General features: G+C 44.3%; 1 pseudogene across 1 annotated transcript; it reads left to right on the top strand.

Moving 5' to 3' along the window:
• Positions 1-860: 860 nt before the first annotated feature.
• On the top strand, positions 861-13518 carry LOC309614333 (Fanconi anemia group B protein pseudogene; annotated as a pseudogene). The gene has a single exon. The product of its transcript is annotated as a Fanconi anemia group B protein pseudogene (transcript).
• The last annotated feature ends 3967 nt before the right edge of the window (positions 13519-17485 follow it).

Raw genomic sequence — 17485 nt, 5'->3', positions numbered from 1 at the left:
CTTAGTAAAAACCCTTAACCAAGCCTGTCATCACTGTCAGTAGGAGGTGAGTAAGCCATTAGCATTCCTTACTTAATGGACCAGTATTTCTTTTGGGGGTACCAGTACCAATTAAGAGATGGAAATAAAGTTTTAATCTTGTTTCCTGATGGACATAGTACAATGTGCGGTAAAACACCTTCTCTTCAAGGCACCACACAGGTGAGTTTGAGAACACCTTTGTCTGGGGTGTCATCGGAGCAGTGACATAGAGGTAATCATCTTAGAAGTCAGACTTTAGAAATCCAAATGCTTCCTGGGCTCAAAGAGTGGCCATATGGATCCATCTGGGCTAGGTTAAAAGGCATGAAGGTGTGATTCTAGAGAAAGTGTTGGATAAGAAGGAACACAGGGGATGCATCTCTGACAATTAAGACAGCACCACGTACCAAGAGATGCTTAGAAATGTAGAGGATGTATTTCTGGTTGGATAAAAAAAAGCGCTCATTCATTTGGTGACTGTTTATTGAGCACCTACGACGTGCCAGTCACTCTTCTAAATACCAGGGTTACAACAGGAAAGAAAACAGACCCAAATCTCTTCCCTCATGTTACTTACATTCCTGTTTAAGCGTAACGGGGGACCACGAGGCCAGAGGAAAAGGAAAGTTTGGTTGGTAGATTGGAGACTTTTCGAGATGATTGATGAGCGTGATTAGAATTCTTTGAGGTAGAAATGCAGGGACAGATGAAAGACCTTGGACCTCTGATCTTCCTGGGAAGAGGAGTTTAGAAATTCTGAGAGCTCATTCTCAGGGAACATGTGGGGAGGGGCCTGGGCAGGTCTGTGGAGGGCTGAGAGACAGCAAGAGGACTTGGAAGTGGTTCTGGAAGGAGACACGATAAAGTGTTGGTGGGAGGGGGTGGTGTGAACTCACAAGCAAGCTTGCCTTGCTGGGGTGCTGATGGTGAGAGGAATCCAGGGCTTTGGGAATGAGCAAGACATGGAATAGTGTATTGGTTATGGGCATGTGCCTTGAGTCGGGGTCTGCCACCTGCTGTGTACATGACCTTGGAAAGTTTTCTACTTTCTCCTTCAGTGAAGACCTTAGTTTCTTCATCTTTAATGGGAACAATGCTGTAGCTTGTTGTGTGGATTTGGCAGGCTAATGCGTATATATGTATATTAATATGTGCCTGGCATTATGATCCTGTTTGTAAAGTTGTGTCTCCACGGGCTGATTCATAGCCACGTCTGGAGGGTGACTGGAGGAAACATGCCTCTTCTTCCTGAGACCGTCACAACCATCGTGCGGGGGTGAGGGGCTCAGCCATCTAGGGTTACTCAGGGTCTACTCCAGCCGGGCGGGGGCTCCTGGCTGCCTCTCTACATCCTTGCACTTTGAGGCCTCTTTACACTTTGTTTTAAAATATTTCCCGAAGCTCTAATTGCTACACTTCCTCAAATGTTTTTAATACAGGCAATCAGCAGCTACTGCAATTAGGAGGACCTAATTACCATCGGCATTCTTTCTCTTCCCTCAGAAACCACCACTGGAACAGTCACAAATAAACCTTAATGAAGACCAAAGATCTTTCTTCAGTCTAAAGCCATTTGTAATCATGATCTGTTATTGTCAGAGCCAGCAGGCAGAGGAGTCCTTAGAAGGACTGTTGCATATTCAGTAGTGGCAGCAGCCGCGGCAGCAGCAGAGAGAGACGTGCTGGGGCCTGGGAGGAGGTGAGCAGGCAGGCGTGGGGCTGGGGGTCTGTGGTCCAGGCCTGAATGGGTTGGCACTCAGTCTATTGCTGTGCTTTCACTGAACCTTAAGAATAAGGTTTGAGGGACTTCCCTGGTGGTCCAGTGGGTAGGACTTCGCCTTCCAATGCAGGGGGTGCAGGTTCGATCCCTGGTCGGGGAGCTAAGATCCCACATGCCTCGCGGCCAAACTACCAAAACATAAAACAGAAGCGATATTGTAACAAATTCAATAAAGACTTGAAAACGGTCCATGTCCAAAAAATCTTTAAAAAGAATAAGGTTTAACTATACTCCAATTAAAAAAAAAAGGAAAAAAAAAAGGTTTGATTAATTAAAAAAATATATACCTATAGTCCCTGTGTAATCACGGCCCAGATCAAGATATAGAACATTTCCAACATCCTGGAAGGCTCCCTCCTGCCCTTCTGTGATGTGTCCATCAGGGTAGAATCAGAAAAGCAGAACCATGATGAATGTTAGGTTATCAGGGATTAAAAGAATTTGACCGTACCCAACTGTGGGAGGAACTGGGAAATTAAAAGTTCAAAAAAAGGGCGTAGAGGGATCAGAAAAGGTGCTCACTTGAAGCAAGGACACAGGTGAATGAGTCAGAGATTGTCAGGAAGCCCGGCAGCTGGCCACGTCCAGCTCTAGGAGTGAGACCATAGAGGAGCAGGTGTAGAAACCCATGGGAAGCTGTTGGTTCTTTAGCTGCTGCCTCTGTGCATTTGCAGTGAAGCATCCTGTGGTGATTGTGTCACTGCGGGTCAGCAGGGCCGGCATTCAGGAGAAGGGCTGAAGGCAGCGTGCAGAGAGCAGAGCCAGGGCAAACTGGAACCTAGTAGCATCTGTTTCTCACCGCCATGAACATTCAATGGGGGCTGCTTCACTCTGGGCAGCTCTAACCTGGAACCACTCAGGGAAGGTGATTCTGGGAAGCATGGACCCCTGTACAACCAGGCTACTAGAACAATCCGGCACAATGGAAAAATGTTCACGTCCACTAAGTGGCTGGTGAGGTTGTGTCCTCCAGCTGCGAGGTTGCAGGGCTTTTGAGGAAGAGTCTGTATGTTCCAGCTGCACGACACCTAGAACAGTACCTTCCCCAGAGCTGGTGAGGGGAGGAGGTCTCAGGCCCTCCTCCTTCCTGTTCCCATCTCTCTCCAAGAGAAGGCAATGCTGATGGAGTGGGGTCAGATTCTTGGACAGTGGCCAAGGTCACTGTGCTTTAATGTGTGGGTGTGGCCTATGGCTGTAGGGCTAAGAATAGTGGTTCTCAACCTTGGCTGCCCAGTGGAATCATCTGGGGAGCTTTACAAAATGCTGATGCCTGGACCACCCCCAGAGAGTCTGGAGTGCAGCCTGGGCATTGGGATTTTTCAAAGCTCCCCAGATGATCCCACTGGGCAGCCAAGGTTGGGAATCACTGGAGAGGCAAGACCTGCAGCTTGGTAGGCTGGATCTTCTCTTTTCAGGGCCTTTCTTCTTTCCCATGCAACAGAAAGGTTGAGTGCCTCTGAGGCTGGCTTCCTGGGGGTAGGTCTCCTCTGCCTTCGTTGCTTCACCTAAATGATTAGATTTGAAACACAGAGGAGTGAGACACTCTCCTTAGGAATTAAGGCCAAGTCACCGGCTTCAGTCCAGTAGACCAGATTCCTGCATGGGCCAAAATGCTCCCCGCTTCTCCCCACGATTGTAAGGGTTCTCCACAGGGTCAGAGAAAATCTATCTGAGCATAGATAGGTCCACTTATCTGGGTCAGAATTCTCAAAGCAGGCTGTGTATAAAATCCTCTGGTGTAATGTACAGCATGTCACTATGGTTAACAATGCTGTATTGTCTATTTGAAAGTTGCTAAGAGAAAAGATCTTAAAAGTTCTTAAACACACGTTACCGAGTCCAAGTACGTACTGCTCGCTGCGTGACAGGCCAATAAATCGAGAGACGAGTTGTTGGGACAAGGAATAGAAACTTTATTCAGAAAGCCAGCAGAGTGAGAAGATGGTGGACTAGTGTCCCAAAGAACCATCTTGCCTGAGTTAGAATTCAGGCTTTTTTTATACTAAAAGGGGAGGGAGTAAAGTCAAACTTTTCCTGGTTCCAGTCAACTTCCAGAGGGGATGTGCTAATTTCTTCCTTCCTGTAGTCATTCACAGGTGGGCCTGGTCAGAACGTTTCCTGTGAGGTAAACAAAGGTATTTTAGCATAATGCTCATTACCTGGGACGCAGGGTTCCCAGAGATGGGCCATTATGTAAATTGCCCATAGCTTATGGGCAACAAGTTAGTGATTAACCTGTAATAGTATACCAAGGTTATTCCCTATTACACAATTGTAACTATATGAGGTGTTGGTGAAAAAGTCATCTGTTGATCTAAGAAAGAAATGGAAAATTTTATTCAAGCCAAATTGAGGATTATAACCTGGGAACAGCATCGCAGAAAGCTCTGTTCTGCCTGTTAGAGGTCAAAGCACGGTTATATACGTTTTTTGAGACAGAGGGCTGTACGTTAAATGACGTATTATTGACAATTTACACAATCCAGACCTAAGTGTCATGTGACCCCTTACAAGCTCGAGAAGGAATGTTATCTTTTAAGGAGTTATCTTGTTGGTGCTAGGAGAATGCTGGTCTTTATGGTTGAGCAGGTGTTTCTGCTGGTGGGAAGGTCTGATTAATGCATAATGCAGATACACAATGCTCAGTAAGGGGGAGAGAGGAGGCCAAAGGGCAGAGAACATTTTTTGTTTAAATTTTTCTTGTCTTGCCATAAAATATGAATTTTATTTCACAAGGTGATGGCTATGTTAATTAACCTTATTGTGGTAATCATTTTGCAACATATACGTATATCAAATCATTACATTGTAAGCCTTAAACTTATAAATGTCAATTATATCCCAGTAAAGCTGGGAAAATGATCCCCATGAGACTCTTAAAATACCTCCTTGTCTGGGCCCCCCTCAAAGCCAATTGAATCAGACTCTCAGGGAAGGAGGGTCCTGGCTTAGGTATTTTGTATTTTATGAAGGTTTGCTTATTTTATAAAAATTTGTACTGAGCTATAGTATATTACAGGAGATTACACATATCTTAAGATTTCAGGAGAATGAAATTTTACATAAATCTATACCCATTTACCAACATCCTGATGAAGCTATAGAACTTCCCAGCCCCTCCAGAAAACTCCTTCATGCCTCTCCGAGGCAGTAACTCGTCCCAGCTCCCCATGATAGGGTACTTCTATCACCTGAGATTCATTTTGCCTGTTCTTGAACTTCACAGATAGAAATGGGGCCAGGCAGCATGTGGTCTTTTGGATCTTAGCTTCTTTCCCTAAATACAGTGTCCGTGAGATTCATCCACCTTGTGGGAGTCAGCAGTTATTCTTTCCATCAGATGAATGTGCCACAATGTATGCATCTATTCTATTTCTGATAGAAATGTGGTGGTTTTCAGTTTTTGGCTATCATAACGAACCTCCTATAAACCTTTTTTATGTGTCTTTTGGTGTACACACACTTGTCAGTGCACTCATCTTTCTTAGGCATATAATTAGAAGTGGAATTGTTGGGATATAGGGCAAATGTATGTTTAGAGTTTCTATATAGGGAATAGGTTTTTTGCTTTTTTTTTTAAGCTCCTAAGGTAGTTCTAATGTTTAGCCAGCATTGAGAATAACCGATCTGGAGGGTAAGTAGAGGCACTTTCCATAAACGTGTGGCTTCACTGTAATAAAACCCAAGTCAAAAGAGGGCTTGCTGTGCCTTTAACATAATAAGGCCAGATTTGTTATTTCTCAAGGGATAAGGTCAAGGTCAATTCTTTTTTTAAAATTAATTAATTAATTAATTAATTTTCAGTGGCATTGGGTCTTCGTTGCTGCGCGTGGGCTTTCTTTAATTGCGGCCAGTGGGGGCTACTCTTCGTTGCGGTGCGCGGGCTTCTCATTGCAGTGGCTTCTCTTGTAGCGGAGCACAGGCTCTAGGCACGCGGGCTCCAGTAGTTGTGGCACAAGGGCTCGGTAGTTGTGGCTCGTGGGCTCTAGAGCGCAGGCTCAGTAGTGTGGCGCACGGGCTTAGTTGCTCCGCGGCATGTGGGATCTTCCTGGACCAGGGCTCGAACCCTTGTCCCCTGCATTGGCAGGCAGATTCTTAACCACTGCGCCACCAGGGAAGTCCAAGGTCAATTCTTAAGAGACAAACACATTTTTCAGGTAGCCTAAATGGGAGTGGTTTACACAAGGGAAATTAACCTCACATCTGATTTCAATTACCTTAGGAGATAACAAGCCATTGCCTAAGGTGGAAATACCTGCTGCCCCCATCTGTCCCTGCACCCCTCATCCATGGGACCAGGACTCTTCTTTCTCACCACCTGGAAAAACTAGAAGAAAGTATCAAAGCTCACCCTTTCCACCAGCATACAGAGCCGGGGAGAAATCTCTTCACATTCAGGAGGCACTTGAGATGGCACATTTTGTAACACATGAGACCAGCCTGGGTCTCATGGGGCTTTATTTTTATGGGGTGGGGGTAAGCTATGCTTGAGGAAGGGGCATGTGGTATATTGGACAGACTCCAGGAGGAGAAGGGAAATAATACTATATAATATTATAGCTAATAACTAATATAATTACAAGTAATATAAATATAATTAGTATATAATAATACATAATATAATAATAAAGGGAGGCTTTTTTGTCTTGCACACTCTTCTGCATGTATGAAAGAGATCACAATAAGAACAGGAAAGCAAGATTCGGTGTCACGCAGTGCAGTGTGCTCCTGTATTTGGTTTGGGGTAGGTTTTGTTTATGGGGAGGAGAATGAAAGCATACCTTAACATATACATGGAAAAGTTCTGGAAAGGTTGGTTTGCTTTCTGTTCAGGAATTACAGCAGCATCTCTTGCTTAAGGAAAAAATTATTTCAAAATCTTACAAGGCTTTAATGAACCTGTTTCAAGGGAAAGATGATAGTACATCAAGTGCAGAGGAGGAATGTCTTGTCACTCTTTGTGGTGAAGAAGAAAATCCTGTCTATACCTTTGATGAAAAGTTATCAGATAATTTTCAAGATTCAGAACAGCTGGTAGAGAAGATATGGTATCGTGTAATAGAAGATAGCTTGGTTGTTGGAGTGAAAACCACATCTTCTTTGAAGGTGTTCCTGAATCATGTGACTTTATCGCTGTCAATGGATCAAGCCCCTAACTCCAGCTTTCCGCTCATTAAGTGTCAAAATAGGGTGATCAAGTTGAGTAGGAAATCTTCCCCAGTACCAGGCTCAGTGCCATATGAAATAGGATCAGAGGTAAAAAAAATCAAGTTGAGTGTTGATAGTGAGGAAGAGGAAGAGAAAGAGGAAAGCATTGTTTGTGTACAACCATCTGAGAAAGAGTATGTGCAGATGATTACTGCTGTAACATCTCTTTCACCACTTTTAGCATTCAGTAATTTTTGTTGCATTGTGCTGCTACAAATTAGAGAGAGAGAGAATGGTAACCATTCTGCAACTCGTTATGTTCAGTGTGGCAGAATTTTTTCAAGTCTAGAAGATCTTTCAAGTGGGAAATACCTGCTGACATTTCCAAAGAAGAAACCTATAGAACACATGGAAGATCTCTTTGCGCTTCTTGCGGCCTGGCAGAGAGCTTGTTTTCAAATCATATCACCCAGCTATGCTCTGACTTCAATGAAGGTGTGGCTCTTAGAACACATGGAATGTGAAGTTATCAAAGAATTTCCAGAAATTTGCTTTTGCAAAAGGCCAGGAAGTTTCTATGGGACACTCTTCAACTGGAAACAAAGAACACCATTTGAAGGGATTTTAATAGTCTATTCCAGGAATCAAACAGTTTTGTTCCAGTGCCTTCATAATCTCAGCAGAGTTCTCCCTATAAACAGTTTCTTCAAATATCTAAAATTAGGAAGTGAGGATTTCCTAATTGGTCATTTGGCATTAGCTTTGGAGAAGGAATTTGTTACGCTTGGTTCTTTTTCTTCTGCCTTAGTTAAGGTTGAAAGCAACTTGGTGCAGAGTTGTGAAGCAAGCAAAGAGTAGTGGTGATGTGGCTGCCTTATCAGACATAGAGGAAAGCATCCATCCCTACAGAAAAGAACTTCAGAGAGAAAAGAAGCAAATGTTGGGGACGAACCTAAAAGTGAGTGGTGCCCTTTACAGAGAAATGACTTTGAAATTAGCTGAGGTTCAGCTGAAATCAGACCTTGCTGCCCAGAAAGTGACTGATTTATAATTACAACCTCAGCTTGGTTATATTTTAGAATATTTTTCCCTGCCAGAATGTTTTGGTCCTACTTGTTTTCATCTTACATTATATGCCTTCTCTGTAAAAATAAAGATTGAGGCTTACTGTAAAAAAAAAAAAAAAAAAATAATAATAATAATAATAATAAAGGGAGTATTAGTGGACAAAGGAGAGGAATACTTTCTTGAGACTTAAGCATTTGTGCTTGGACTTAGAAAACATACATTTGTTCTCCCCTCCCAGTCTGGTTTCCACATTAGTTGTTTATCTCCTACTGGCAAGTGAAAGACTTGGTTTCTATCCTGTTGGAAGGGCACAGAGAGGGTGAAACCTATGGGGTAAATTCCCTGCCAGGCAACTGAAATCCTAACACACCCAAGGCTGTCTCTGAAGAGAACTCAGCTTTGGTGTATGTGGCAGATGCCATGCCAGAAATTAGGGTCATTTTCTCTGCCCTAGTGGGAGAGGTAACAGAAGGTCATGCTGTCACTCTTGGGCCTTTGTATTGTGATGCTCTGGGCCCCTCTGGAGGAAATCAAGCTCTATTGTCTGGGAAGTGGAAGTAATCACAGTCTTTAAGGAGAAGTTTCCAGGTGACTATGGGACCTTCTAGGAATAATCCAGGTACCTTTAAAGGGTGAATCGCCCCATCTTCCTGGAAGAGTGAAAGAAGAGCTCTTAAGGGCTCAAAGGAGGTAAACAACTCTTGGGTAAATCCCTGGGATGGATAAAAACACAAAACTTCCTGGGTGCCTGGTAACTTGGGGGATGGGTTGAGGGGACTGTAAGTGGAAGACCTCCCTTGGAACTGTCACTGCTTGAAGGGCTGCCTTGACTTTGAATTGTGACAGCTGAGGTCGGTAATGGACAGCAATGTGGGCTGTCAAGGAAGGGTGTCAACAATGGGTGGGTGGTACACCAGTACATGGACATTGTCTGTCCCCTAATCCTCTCCTATTTTCCTCCCCACTCTGAAGCCTGCTAATGTCACCAAATGTCCTTTCCTTAAAATTTGCTATCCCTCTGTTAGGGAACCATTCATTGACTGAAACTACCTGGCCCTGGCCAGGCAGGATAATAACCACTTGCACGAGTTATCTCACAACAGGAGGTCCCAATAAGGAACATGGAACTGACAAGCTACTGTCAGCCAAAAGAATTTTGGAGGGGCCAAAAGGAGGGAGGGAGATGCCAGGCCATAATATGTCCTGCCCACCTCCCAGAAACCCTCGCACTGGAAACCGTCTTGACTGAGAAATCCATGCGCCACCAGGAAAGGCCTTAAATCGGACCAAATACGGGCACAGGTGATGCTGAAACTTGGCCTCTGTGCACAGGTGCTGAATCAAATCTCAGAGACAGAGTTTTGGGTGAAATAGAAAACAATAGCTTTATTGCTTTGCCAGGCAAAGGGGGACACAGCTAATACCCTCAAAACTGTGTGTCCCAAACCAGGGGGATTTGGTAAGGAGTTTTATAGCAGTGGTTCAAGGGCAGGGTTGCTGATAAGGATCTGGGTGTGTGCAGGGCCTACAATCCTTTAATCCGGCCTCAGGTGGTCTCCTGATGAGCTTCTGTTGTTCTCAAAGTTATCAAACTGTGACCTTCTCTCTGGAATGAAGAATGCGTCATCAGTTAGTTACCATCTTCCATTTGTTGGGGGATTTATTTATTTATTTATTTACTAGTTATTGGCTGCACTGCACGACATGTGGGATCTTAGTTCCCAGACCAGGGATTGAACCCATGCCCCCTGCATTGGAAGTACAGAGTCCTAAGCACTGGACTGCCAGAGAAGTCCCTGTTGGGGGTTTTAATTCTGCAAAAGAGCTCAAAGATGTTGTTATGTATGTTCCTTGAGGGGGAACCAGGACCCTGCCCCAAGGCTGCGCTACTGTTTCTTGACTGCTCCTCCCTTGTCTCTGCATCCCCTCCCTTCCCTGATTAGCAACTGTTTGAACCTGCCCTTTGGAACTCAGGGAAGGTCATGGAGGCTGAAGCCTATTTCCTACAAACAAGAAATGGGGGACACAGAAGGCTTCCGTGCCCAGGAGCCCCATAGGGTCCTGCTCAGTTTCACAGGCAAGATGATTGTCCAGAGACAACCTAGAAAGCTAACCCCACCACCGTAAACCCTGAGACTACAAGCCACATGGCAGAGAGGTTCTCCTGGGTTCCTATATCCTACTGCTCTCTTCCCGGGCACCCCATCCTAATAAAGTCTTTTGCTTTGTCAGTACATATGTTTCCTCTGACAATTCATTTCCAAGTGTTAGACAAGAGCCCACTCTCAGGCCCTGGAAGGGGTCCCCCTTCTGGTAACACGTCTACTGTTCTCTGCTCTCTTCTGCTGATGGGAGGGATGAGCTCTGATCTCCATTTCTCCTGGTTTCTCCACATGGAGAGAAAGAAGAGTGCTGGTCCCATGGAGGAAGGGTGCAAGGGTAGAGGGGATATTTTCCAATTCCACTGTGCCTTTGAAACGGAGCAGGACCCTGTGGTGCCCTCCTGGGTATATATCCTTTCAGTGTTCCCCCATTTCTTGTTTGTAGGAAATAGGCTTCATTCAGCCTCCTTGACCTTCCCTGAGTTCCAAAAGGGCAGATTCAAACAGTTGCTTATCAGGGAAGGGAGGGAATGCAGAAACTAAGGAGGAGGAGTCAAGAACAGTAGTGCAGGGGCTTCCCTGGTGGTCCAGTGGTTAAGACTCCGTGCTTCCACTGCAGGGGATATGGGTTCGATCCCTGGTCAGAGAACTAAGATTCCTGCATCCCGCATGGCAAGGCCAAAAATAAAATTAAAAAAAAAAGCAGGGTCCTGGTTCCTCCTCAAGGAATATACATAACAAAATACCTTTGAGTTCTGCAGGAACTAAGCCCCCACCTAGGTGGAGGATGGTGACTTCAGGCTGAGCACAAGATTCCTGGAACACCACCCTGTTACCTCGTCACCAACCAATCAGAAGAAAGTCTGTACACAGTGAAGGATGTCGAAGACTCTGTCCCACTCCCCAAATGATTCTCCTTTTAAAAGCTTTCATGGTTGAGCAGAATCTTTGGAGATGGTTTTTGGACACAAGTCTACCTTCTCCCTAGGTTGCCAGCCTCCTGAAAAAGGCAACTTTCCTTTCCAACCAACACTCAGTACTCAAGTATTGGCTTTTGAATGGTGCCCTGAGTTCAGTAACACCTTGCTTTCTCCTCCTAAAGTAACTGAAATCAGAGAATGGATTCCTATCGAAGATCCCCTCCCCGCCATTTAGTAGCCCTCAGAAGACTATATAGGGGAAACCTACAAAAAAAGAAGAGAGGTATGGGCTCATGCCAGTTTTGAGTTATTTTGTAGAAATATAAGATTGATGACTGTACTGACTCCTGCCCAATGTTGTGAAATATTTAAAATCTAATAGAGTGAATACTAACATCATTACTGGGGAATATGAAAGTGTTAAAGTATTGGAGCCCTGACGCTACCCAGGCCTAATATTAATTATGAGGAAGCTTAATATTTGAACAGAATCGGAATGAACTGGGCTGCTTTAAAAGCCTTCCTTTGTGTTCAAAGAGGACATTATCTTCTGAGGGATGGAATGGACTCCATTTGCATAATGTCTTTCCTTTTGTTCCTTCTGTTGTCCCAACTAATTGCTTTAGAATATCCGACCTCTGCTATTTCCCCTATCTTTCTTACCAATAATGATTTCCTCTTCCCTCTTGATATGTAAAATGTAGGTAAGCTGGGACACTTCAAAGCACAAGACTTCTTGTGAATCTCCTATAGCTGGGATGGCAATATGGACACATTGACCACGGGGTGCCCGAGAGTGGCTCAGGCTTGGGAAATAGAAGCCAGCTCCCTGGGGCTCCCTGCTAAAAGGAAGTGTCTTGGGAATTCCCTGGTGGTCCAGCGGTTAACACTCAGGCTTTCACTGCTGTAGACCCGAGTTCAATCCCTGGTTGTGGAACTAAGATCCCACAAGCCGTGAGGTGTGGCCAAAAAATAAAATAAATAAATAAATAAAAAATAAAAGGAAGTGTCTCCTTACGTGATGGGAGAGGGTAGGTTTGAAGAAAAGATTATCAGATTTAGGTTGTAGAAGTTCCCCTTCTTGAGAGGTATTTGGAGTGGAGGTTGCCAGTGTGAAATGAAATTCATATTTTATGGCAAGACAAGAAAAATTTAAACATGAGAAGTTTTCTCTGCCCTTTGGCCTCTTCTCTCCCCTTACTGTGTGTTGTGTACCTACATTATGCATTGAGCAAACTTCCCGCATCGGCAGAAACACCTGCTCAACCATAAGGAGCAACATTCTCATAGCACCAACAAGACAAGTCCTTAAAAGATAACATTCCTTGTTGATTTTATAAGGAGCCATAATGATGCTTACATCTGGATTGTGTAAACTGTCAATAATATGTCATTTAATGTACAGCATTTTGTCTCAAAAAACTTACATAACTGTGCCTTGACTTTCAATGGGCAGAACAGTTCTTGGAGATTTCTGGTATGCTCTTCCCAGGTTATAATCCTCAATTTGGCGTGAATAAAATTTTCCATTTCTTTCTTAGATCAACTGATTAATCTTTTGTCGATACCAGCTTCCTTGTGGTTAATAAAATTGGTTAAGTTTCTGTGACTCGGCTGTTTTCCCTTCTCAAAATTGTCCTGGAACCCTAAGAGGCAAAGATACCAGGGCTGGGGATGGAGGTGCAGAGGGCTAATGATGAAATAAAATTCATGTTTTATGGCAAGACGAGAAAAATTTAAACATAAAATGTTTCTTTGCCCATTTGGGCTTCCTCCCTCCTGTTTGGTGTGTATTGTGCATCTGCATTAACCAGACCTCCTTAGGAGATCACATTCCTTCTTAATTTCATCAAGGGTCACAACTCCTTAGGAGATAACCTTTCTTAACCTTGTAAGGGGCCATGATGACCCAAGACCCACTACTTGCTTTGTATTATACATGTAGATCTAGATTTCGTAAACTGTCAATAATACATCATTTAATGTACAGCAATCCCTTTGTCTCAAAAAATTATATGACTGAGCTTGGATCCTCAGTTTGGCTGGAATACAATGTTCCATTTCTTTCTAGATTGACTGATTGATTTTTCATCAACAGTAGTATTGGTAATTATCTAACAAGTTCTCACTTATTAAGCACTGACTATGAGCTGGTCATGTGTTAAGTGCTACACAAGCATTTGCCTCGTTTAATCCTTACTGTACCCAGTAAGGTGGATTCTATTGTGATTCGCATTTTGCAGTATAGGGGAGGAAAAAACTTTTCCTCTACCCTCTTCGACTGAGTGGATGGGGCTGTGCAAATTAAACTGACAAAAGACAGGTAACAGAAGAAGAGGCTGTCAAGGAGGAATACATTTTTCTCTTCCCTTCTAGGTTCTTCTGGCTGGTCTAAGAATTAAACTGACATGAGACAGAGTAATAGGAGAAAACCAAACAAAATTTAATAACATGTATACATGCGAGAGACCCAGGAAAATTGAGTAATTTACTAAAATGACTGAAATCCTCACCTTAAATACAATCTTCAGTTTAAGACAGAAGAGGATGTTAGGGGTAGGGATCTGGGACTTCAAAAGTAAGGAAGGCAATTCACATGGAGATGGAGAAGCAAATGTTTGGTAAATAAATGTTTGCTGGTCCAGGCAGAGGCAGTGGGACACAGATGAATTTTAACAGATGTTGTTTTGTTTCTCCCTGTGTACACACCTAAGGTCTTACTATACTTATCTATGGTGATAGCACCCTTCCTAGAACAGGTCCTCTATCTACATTCTTTAGGCAGCTAAGGGGGAGGTCAAAGTTTCTTCCTGAGTCTTCTGTTTCTTACAAATAATCAACCTAGGGAATTCCCTGGCAATCCAGTGGTTAGGACTCCAAGCTTTCACTGTTGAGGGCCTGAGCTCAATCCCTGGTTGGAGAACTAAGATCCCACAAGCTGCATGGTACAGCAAAAAAACCAAAAACCAAAAAACTAATAATCATTAATCCTCATGCTGAAGAGACACATTTTGGGGTGGCAAACTTTGCTCCCCTACAAGACATACAAATTTTATTTGATGTTAATATTTTATTTTTTTTACATGTACAAGGGGATCTCGCAGAAAGGAAGTAAAAACTCAAAGAGGTGGTTCGGTCTGAGCGCTTATATACCATTTTAACAAAGTGCAATACATTTGTAGAGAGGCGACCAGACAAAGGAAAAGGGTTTGTGCTTCTAGGGGCAGTAGATTGCAGGAAGGTAAATATATGGGGGGAAACAAAGAAAGATAAGGGTTATTTCAGTTCAATTTCTTTATGCAAATTCAAGTTGGTGCCATCACCAGTGACAAGAGTTGGTTCCTCTTCCTGGTACAGGATCGAGGAGGGGTCACAGCTTCACTAAGGGAAATTTATGCCTTGCCTTTAGGCAGAAAGGGGGAGGGTAAAGAGCTTTCCCTGCATCTGCTGTTTCTTGATTGCCTTCAGCTCAAAATAAACCTTATGCCAAAGTGGCATATTTCGAGATGGTATATCCTGATCCCCTTCAGCAGCTGAGTAAACTGAAGCATAGAAAGCAACTTGCCTAAAGTCACAGAGCTTGAACTTGAACTGGGTCTGCTTTAAAGATAGGGTAGGCGGGGCCAGGGCAGCAGACAGAACTGCACCTGTCAAGGCGGTCATGGTCATTGTCAGGGAGGGGGAAATTTATCCCTCTCCCCTTCTTGAGTTCTTGTGGCTGGACTAATAATAAAATGGACACAAAGATGAACAGGAGAAAAAGAAACAAATTTTAATTTATGTGCACAAATTAAAGAGGCCTGGTAGAAGTGGGATCTAAGAAGTGGCCAAAGCAAGCAGCTTTCATACTTTGTAGGCAAAGAAATGATAAATGTTTACGAGCCAGTTTATTGCCTCTTTCTTTTCTCCTTGTCATGTTGACCAGCAATGCCCAGATGGTGGGCCCTCTACCAGCTTGGGTCCCCCAAAGTGGGCAACATGAGTGAAATCCTAGCTGACCACATTGGACACATAGCGTGTATTTTAAGCCACTGATATTTGGGGGTTATTTGTTTCCACCTTTTAACCCAATTTATCCTGATTATCTCCCTTTACAGATGAGGAAACTGAGGCATGGAGAGATTAAGTAACTTGTCCAAAGTCACACAAATAAAAATGGTGGAGCCAAGATTCAAACTCAACCATCTATTAGTCCTTGCTGTCTAGAACCCTACAGCGTCTCAGACTGATGCCAAAAACTCAGCCTCTGTGCACTGGTGCCAAATCGAATCTTAGAGACAGAGTTCTGGGTGAAGTAGAAAAGAATAGCTTTATTTCTTTGCCAGGCAAAGGGGGACACAGCAGGCTTGTGCCCTGAAAAACTGTGTGTCCCAACCCGGGAGGATCTGGTGAGGAGTTTTATAGAAATGGTCCAAGGGTGGGGTTGCTGATAAGGATTAGGGTGTGTGGGGGGCCTGCACTCCTTTAATCTGGCCTCAGGTGGTCTTGTCTGGAATGAAGAATGCTAACATCTTCCATTTGTTGGGGGTTTTAGTTCTGTAAAGAGCTCAAAGATATTCTTATGTGTATCCCTTAAGGGGGAACCAGGACGCTGCCCCCAGGCTGCACTATTGTTTCTCGGCTGCCCCTCCCTTGTCTCTGCATCCCCTCCCTTCCGTGATTAGCAGCTATTCGAATCTGCCCTCTGGAACTCAGGGAAGGTCATGGAGACTGGAGTCTCTTCCCTACAAGCAAGGAACGGGGGACACAGAAAGGCTTGGTCATGCTAGGTTTCAAGATTGCCATCTTTTCTAAGGCTTAGTTCTTCAGCTTTCCATTGAGAGTGGCTTTTAATCCCTCCTTCCCCCAGCCCAAACCTTTGGCAATGTCTGGAGACATTTTTGGTTGTCACAACTTGCGGGGGCAGGGCAGTTGTGCTACTGGCATCTGGTGGGTAGAAGCCAGGGCTGCTGCTAAACATCCTACCATGCACAGGACATATCCACAGCAAAGAGTTATCCAACCCCCAATGTCAATCGCACCGCTGTTGAGAAGCTCCGCCTTACATGAAATTCCTCTGTTAACCAAAGTTAGCTTCTTTTGCTTGCCACTGGAGACTTGGTTGGGTTGTTATGAGTTAGTTAATTAATTAATTGAAAACAGCAGGGTGTCAGTGCTGGGCCTGGTCTTCGCTGACATTTGCCTGACTGATCTGGAGGAGTAACTGGTGAGAGCGCCCCATGTGCCCATGACACTTAGCTATGCCAGGGAGTGAAATGCCAAGCCGCTGGCGATACATCGCAGGAAGAGCTCACCAGGCTGCGTGAGTGGGCAGAGCAGTTGCCAAGGACGAGCTTCAGTGTGGGCAACTGCAAGGTGCTGTGTTTGGCAAAAAATAATCCAGGCTATACTTAGAGGTTGGAAGAGGATGGAACAGGATAGAAGAAAATGAATAGAAATGGAAAGAATTCCAGAGAGTGATTCCCAAGCCTGATTTTAAGACTCACCTGAGCTCCAGCTAACGACGCTGATGCCGAGGCCTTTGCCCTGGATGTGCTTGATGAGAGGTCTGGGCGCTACTATCGGATCGACTTTTTATCTTCTGCAGGAATATAGACCCTGTTTCCCCAGATTTTCTGATTTTCAAGAGAAGCCCCAAATCCTGGCTTTTATATGTAAGTTCCCATCCCACCCCCCCTTTCTGGTAACTTTTTTGATACAACGTCAAGCCTATAGAAAAAATGTCAAGAATGAAAAAAGAGCTCCTTCCCATACCCTTTATCCAGATTCACCAGTTGCTATCACTTTGCCCCATTTGCTTTATCACTCTAAGCTCCCAATTTTTATAAACAACCTATGGATCAAGCTAAACAAGAATGTGAATGGACTTTGTTCCTTAAACTGTCATTGGTGACTTCTGAAGCTCAGGCTCCCTTCTGACGAATTAAGTAAGAATCTCTGCTGGGGCACCTGGACATTTGTATTTAAAAAAACCTCCTCCAGATGGTGCTAATGTGCATCCAGGGCTGAGAACCACTGGTCTGGGTCCCTCATGGTAATTTTATTCCCCTTATTGGTGACTGGCTTAGTGGTAGACACGGAGCCTAATTCCGGCCAAAGAGAATAAGGGGAAAATCTAACGGAGTAACTTCTAAGAAAGGTTTCTTCCCTCTTAAATACACACAAGAGGGACTTCCTCGGTGGTCCAGTGGTAAAGAATCCACCTTCCAATGTAGGGGATGCGGGTTTGATCCCTGCTCGGGGAACTAAGATCCCACATGCCGCGGGGCAGCAAAGCCCATGTGCGCCACAACTACTGAGCTTGCGTGCCTCGGTGAGAGAGCCCACGTGCTGCAAACTACAGAGCCCACGTGCTCTGGAGCCTGCGAACCACAACTACAGAGCCCATGTGCCCTGGAGCCGGGCGCCACAACTAGAGAGAGAAAATCCACACGCCACAACTAGAG

The sequence above is a fragment of the Balaenoptera borealis genome, assembly GCF_965194805.1.
Source record: "Balaenoptera borealis genome assembly, chromosome: 16".
Classification (NCBI taxonomy): domain Eukaryota; kingdom Metazoa; phylum Chordata; class Mammalia; order Artiodactyla; family Balaenopteridae; genus Balaenoptera; species Balaenoptera borealis.
The sequence above is the reverse complement of the archived record's forward strand: the minus strand, read 5'-3'. Positions and strand labels throughout refer to the sequence as shown.